The sequence below is a fragment of the Bos taurus genome, chromosome 11 (assembly GCF_002263795.3).
Source record: "Bos taurus isolate L1 Dominette 01449 registration number 42190680 breed Hereford chromosome 11, ARS-UCD2.0, whole genome shotgun sequence".
Lineage (NCBI taxonomy): Eukaryota > Metazoa > Chordata > Mammalia > Artiodactyla > Bovidae > Bos > Bos taurus.
In genome coordinates this window covers 93275834-93282565 of record NC_037338.1, presented here as the reverse complement: position 1 = coordinate 93282565, position 6732 = coordinate 93275834, and the positions used below count along the sequence as shown (strand labels likewise).

Below are 6732 nucleotides of genomic sequence, written 5' to 3'. Positions count from 1 at the left end.
AGATGGGCGTTTAGACTCATCAGAGTAGTCAAATTACATGCCATACTCACTCTTTCAGAAGAAAGAACACATAATCATTTAGAAAGATTGTTTATAAAAAGATGGTTTGTGCTCAACTTCAGGAGTGATTAGGAAAACTACAACCAGGGTGAGATATTATTTTACACACAGCAGATGAATAAGAAAAAAATATTCCTGGCAATTCTGAACATTGGTGAGTGTAGGGAACACTGAAAGTCTATGACAGTGCACAAAGGAGTATAATTTGGTTTAGTCACTTGGAGAACAATTGCCCTCATTTTTCAACACTAAAATTGAATACAGTGTAGTGAGATGACAATTTGAGCTCTGCTGCTGCTGCTAAGTCGCTTCAGTCGTATCCGACTCTGTGCGACAGCAGACTGTGTGTGATAGACAGCAGCCCACCAGGCTCCCCCGTCCCTGGGATTCTCCAGGCAAGAACACTGGAGTGGGTTGCCATTTCCTTCTCCAATGCATGAAAGTGAAAAGTGGAAGTGAAGTCGTGCAGTCGTATACGACTCTTCGCAACCCCATGGACTGCAGCCTACCAGGCTCCTCCGTCCATGGGATTTTCCAGGCAAGAGTACTGGAGTGGGGTGCCATTGCCTTCTCTGAATTTGAGCTCTATGAGGTATATAATAGGCTAGTTTCACTGCCTTAAAAATGCTATTTCACCTACCTCATTTCCTCCCACCAAGAAAGACAAAAAGCCCTCCGGGATTTCCCTGGTGGTGCAGTGGTAAAGAATCCACCTGCCAGTGCAGGAAACACTAGTTCAATCCCTGGTCCAGGGAGATTCCACATGACTTGGAGAAACTAAGCCCATGAGCACAACTACCGAGCTGTGTTCTAGAGCCCACGAGCTGAAACTACTGAGCCCCTGTGCAGAACTACTGAAGCCCGCAGGCCTAGAGCATGTGCTCAACAAGAGAAGCCACCGCAAAGAGAGTAGCCTCCACTCACTGCAACGAAGAGTAGGCTCTGCTCACCACAACTAGAGAAGGTTCTCCTGAAGCAACAGAAACCCAGTACAGCCAAAACTAAATGAGTAAAATTATTTTTTTAAAAACCATCTGGAAACCATTGATCTTTTCAACTATCTCTACAGCTTTGCCTTTTCCTGAATGTCATGTAGTTGTAATCATAGAACATGTAACCTTTTCAGACGTATTAGACCCCCGAGATTTGATGAAATGTCAGAACTCACTTATGTCTACACAGTTAGTAGAGTTATGAGGTTAGGATTTAAAACACCTGTCTGGCCCAATGCTCTGCTCTCAACACTACAATATGTTACTTGATCACTAACACTAAATAAGACTCATCTATATTCAACTAATAATAAAAAAAAAAACAGTCATAGCTGAAGCACCAACCAGGAAATAATATTTAGAGCTCACTGACACATGATGTTTATCAAAAGTTGAACTAAAGGAAAAATTATCTGGAGAAGATTGTCCAAATGACATGTATAACATCCATACTTTCTCATGGATCTGATATCTAGTGTATTGTCAACACAGATCACTGGAGACATAAACATCTGTGTGCTCAGCCACTCAGTCATGTCCAACTCTTTGCAACTCCAGTGACTGTAGTCCAGCAGGCTCCCTTATCCATGGGATTTTCCAGGCAAGAATACATAGTATTTCCTACTCCAAGGGGTGTTCTCAGCCCAGAGACTGAACCCACAATTCTCGTGTCTTCTGTTTTGGCAGGTGGAGTCTTTGCCACTAGTGCCATCTAGACAGTGTGATTTTTGCCTCCAAACCATTACTAATATTAATTTTTATGCACGGATGTGATTTCCAAAAGTCTCTAACTGAAGCTGATTAAAAGAAAGCTCATGCATTGTGTCTGTTCTTAGAACACAGATGTTAGTATTTCATCTAAGCAACTGTTTATTTTTATCTTTGGTTGTGAATTCTGTGACTGATCAGAAAGCTTGGAGCCAAATCTAAGGCTCACCCGTAACAAGGGTCATCACCATCTGCATTTTCAGAGTCATTCCTGGCTCAATTTTATGTCCCCACCCTTGTTTATTCCTTCTTTTGTGCTTGTCTAACCTTATTTTCAGTTTATCCATCTTGTAGCGTATATGTTACTCCAAGCTGCCTTAAACTCTTCAGAAGTAAGATCTACTATAAACATAAATAATTTTTAAGTCAGAGAAGAAAACCCACCAAACTGGAAAAACAATGGTCATCTCTGGGTAGCAGGAGTATAGTTTTTTAAAATTTACTTTCTCATAAGGGATACCAAAATAAGATAAAAATATTAAAAACCAAAAGTTACTTTAGTTCTACCAGTTTTTTTACAGAAGTTAAAAAATTTATTCTAAAATTTATATGGAAATGCCAAAGAACCTAGAGGAATCAAAATAAATTTGAAAAAAAATAAGGAGGGGACTCGCGCTACCTAGCTTCAAGACTTACTAAGCTGCAATAATCAACAGTGTGCTATTGTTTTTTCTTTTTTACTTTGGATGATTTCTTTTATTTTGTGTTTCATATATTATCCAGTTTCACATTCTCACAGGATCAGCAATTACAACACCCACCTCGTCTTCTAAGTCTGAAAATGGCAAGACAGCCGCAGCTGCAGCCAACAGCAAAGCACTGATGTGCTCACAAAACAAAAAATTGCACAATTTTTCCTTCATTTTTCTTAAACTAAGAGCTGACGCTAAGGCTCACTGCTGAAGAAAGGAAACTCTTTTCTTCTTCATGCCTCAAAAGAAAACGTTAAACTTATCTGACAAGTCTGACAAGGGCTCTTCAATAATTAATTGCACACACACACACACGAAGCTTTCAGTTCAGTTCAGTTCAATTCAGTCACAGTCATATCTGACTCTTTGTGACCCCATGGACTGCAGCACTGCCAGAATTCCCTGTCCATCACCAACTCCTGGAGCTGCCTCAAACTCACATCCATTGAGTCGGTGATGCCATCCAACCATCTCATCCTCTGTCATCCCCTTCTCCTCCTGCCTTCAACCCTTCCCAGCATCAGGGTCTTTTCCCAATGAGTCAGTTCTTCACATCAGATGGCCAAGTATTGGAGCCTCAGCTTCGGCATCAGTACTCCCAATGAATATTCAGGACTGATTTCCTTTAGGATTGACTAGTTGGATCTCCTTGCAGTCCAAGGGACTCTCAAGAGTCTTCTCCAACACCACAGTTCAAAAGCATCAGTTCTTTGGTGCTCAGCCTTCCTTATGGTCCAACTCTCACATCCATACATGACTACTGGAAAAACCATAGCTTTGACTAGATGGACTTTCGTCAGCAAAGTAATGTCTCTGCTTTTTAATACATGTTCTAGGTTGGTCATGAAGGAAAGGGCAACCCACTCCAGTACTCTTGCCTGGAAAATCCTGTGGACGAAGGAGCCTGGTAGTCTACAATCCATGGGGTTGCAAAGAGTCAGACACGACTGAGTGACTAAACTTTCACTTTCAAACTTAGATTGGTCATAGCAAGGAGCAAGCGTCTTTCAATTTCATATCTGCAGTGATTTTGGAGCCAAAAAAAATAAAGTCCGTCACCGTTTCCATTGTTTCCCCATCTATTTGCCATGAAGAGATAGGACGGGACAGGATGCCATGATCTTAGTTTTTTGAATGTTGAGCTTGAAGCCAGCCTTTCCACTCTCCTCTTTCACGTTGCATAAACATTTTGTTACACAGGGTACAAAAATACTTTCACTTTTTTGGCTGGTTTCAAAGATTGGAAAGACTGAGGAGCCATGGCAGGGGTGGGGTGCGCCAGGGTACACCGGAGAGAGGTAAGTGAAATGAGCAGAGAAAGGATTTTCTTAATGGTTGTTGGCCCATCTGAGGAGGAAGAAGCAGAGGCCCCTGATTTGAAATGACCAGGAAAATGCTCTGTCTTGGCTGGGTGGTCCTTCCTATTCAGCCTGGAAGTGAGTGGGGGGGTGGTGGTGGTGGAGTGCCAGCCGCCAAGCAGAACTGGCTACAGGGCTTGGTCCTCAATGAAGCCAGGTGGTGCAGGGCAGAGGGGTAGGGAGAGGAACCCAGAATGATGATGAGCCCTTAGTGGCCAGGCCTTGTTGCCATGGTGAAGCAATGTGAGAACAAACTGTACACTCATGTACACACAAGTTTTAACTGTCTTAATTCATGGCAGAAAACATTCAAAATTAAATGCCTCAGTGTCTTGAGGGGGGCTTACGGAAGCAGATTTGGGAGGTTGGGACTTGCTCAGTCTCCAAGGAGCCCTCCCAGCAAGAAGGGCCCTGAATCCAGCCCTGAGGCTTTGGAGACAGGCTGTGGGGCAGGACAGGGCTGAGGAGGAAGAGAGGAAGAAAAAGAGTCCACTGAGTCAGGCTTAAAGTTCACAGTCTTTGGAGGGCAGCAACAGAAGCACCTCTGCAGGGCCACCTGGGGGCACGGGGCGCTCAGGGTGGCTTCCTCCCCTGCGGGGCAGGGGCCTCGAGCTGTGGTGACAAGGGTGGAGAGCGAACAGAAGTGCCAATATTTCCATCCTGGCTGGGTGGTATCAGAGGAAGGGTACCAGCGCACCTGGTGCTTTTGAACCGTGGTGTTGGAGAAGACTGTTGAGAGTCTCTTGGGTTGCAAGGAGATTCAACCAGTCCATCCTAAAGGAAATCAATCTTGAATATTCATTGGAAGGACTGATCCTGAAGCTGAAGCTCCAATACTTTGGCCACCTGATGAGAAGAACTGACTCATTGGGAAAAGACGCTGATGCTGGGAAAGATTGAAGGCGAGAAGAGAAGGGGACGACAGAGGATGAGATGTTTGGATGGCATCAGCAACTCAAGGATGTGAGTTTGAGGCAGCTCCGGGAGTTGGGATGGACAGGGAAGCCTGGAGTGCTGCAGTCCATGGGGTCGCAAAAAGTCGGACGCGACTGAGCAACTGAACTGAGCTAAACTGAACCAGCACACCTGAGCATGCAGGGCGGCAGCAGCAGCGGTGGCGGCTGGGTAGGTGAACGGCGGTATGTGAGATGGCTGGGGTCAGCTCCATAGTGTACAGAGGGTAGGGGGCCCAGGCCTCTGGGGATGCAGGGATTGGAGCGGCCCCCATCAGGTTATAGGTGTCCCCTGCAATGAAGTGTGCTCCAAGGGTGGGGTCAGCATTGGTAGGATTTCATGTAGTCATTCATTTGTTCTTCCCTTTAGCTCGTCGGCTTCCCTTGTGGTTCCACTGGTAAAGAATCCGCCTGCAATGGGGAGACCTGGGTCTGATCCCTAGGTTGGGAAGATCCCCTGGAAAAGGGAACGGCTACCCACTCCAGTATTCTGGCCTGGAGAATTCCACGGACTGTATAGTCCATGGGGTCACAAAGAGTCGGACACGACTGAGTGACTTTCACTTTAGCTTGTTCCTGGCCATCTTGGTGTTGGCTTTGGCAAACTCTAGCCTCAAAGACTGTGGGTTTTCAGCATCAAAGCGAATACCGTTCAATGCATTCTTGGCGGCTGCTGCTCCTGCCCAACAGTCAAAGACCACAAAACCAACAGGCTGTCTTGATGTGAGCATGATCAGGGACCCTTTATGTCCCTTGAAAGGCCTGAAGAGCAGGTAGAGTTGTCTGGATTTAATGTCCACAGGGAACCCACTGACCCACAGCGTCCTGACCTCCTCCTCCGCCAGGGTGCCGCCAGAGCCCGTGCTACGCCAGTGCTGTGCTTGCCGGTGGGCTTCAGATTGCTCATGGTGCTGCCTGAGGGCTAGCTTGGTGCAGACCGGAAAGGAAATTTTAAAGACTGACAATACCAAGTCCTGAGCATCTGGAAATCTCATTCATTGCAAAATGGAACAATTGCTTAAAACAACTTGACAGTTTCTTAAAAAGTTTAACATACCCCTACCATGTAACCCAGAAATCCCACTCCTAGATACTCCAAAAGAAATGAAAATTGCTATTATTTTCTCCCATTCTGAAGGCTGTCTTTTCACCTTGCTTATAGTTTCTTTGGTTGTGCAGAAGCTTTTAATTTTAATTAGATCCCATTTGTTTATTTTTGCTTTTATTTCCAATATTCTGGGGAAGGAGGTGGGAGCGGGGTTCGGGAGTGGGAACACGTGTACGCCTGTGGCGGATTCATGTTGATGTATGGCAAAACCAATACAATATTGTAAAGTAATTAGCCCCCTATCAAAATTAAAAAAAGAAATGAAAATTGTGCTTATGCAAAGAAATGTATGCCAGTGTTTTGTAGCATCTTTATTCATACTAGCCAAAATCTAAGACAGTCTAGAAACTGATGGATGGATCAACAAATAATGGTATATCTACACAAGAAATGATACTGAACTAAAAAGGAAAGAACTATGATGATACAACAACTTGGATGAAACTCAACAGCAGTATGCAAAGTGAAAGAAGCTAAATAAACAATCTAAAAAGCTACATACTGTGTGATCCTATTTGTATGACTTTTTTCTGGAGGTGGGGGAGACAGGAAATCAGATCAGTGTTTGCCTGGAGCTGGGAGTGGGAGAAGAAAAATTATTAGAGGGGCAAGAGAAATGTCCAGGGTGCTGAAAATGTTCTCTGTCTTGATTGTAATTGCTACAAAATGCAGGACAATTGTCAAAACTCATCAACAAAATACTTAACATGGATAAATTTTATTGTATATAAATTGTACTCTATGTGTAATAAGACTTCATCTTAAAAATAAAACATTGTAGAAAAAAAGATAGCTGTATTT

At 44.1% G+C, this 6732-nt stretch overlaps 1 pseudogene; it reads right to left on the bottom strand.

The window, feature by feature from the left end:
* Nucleotides 1–4246: 4246 nt before the first annotated feature.
* LOC787114 (RNA-binding protein with multiple splicing 2-like) lies at nucleotides 4247–5903 on the bottom strand (annotated as a pseudogene).
* Nucleotides 5904–6732: the final 829 nt, after the last annotated feature.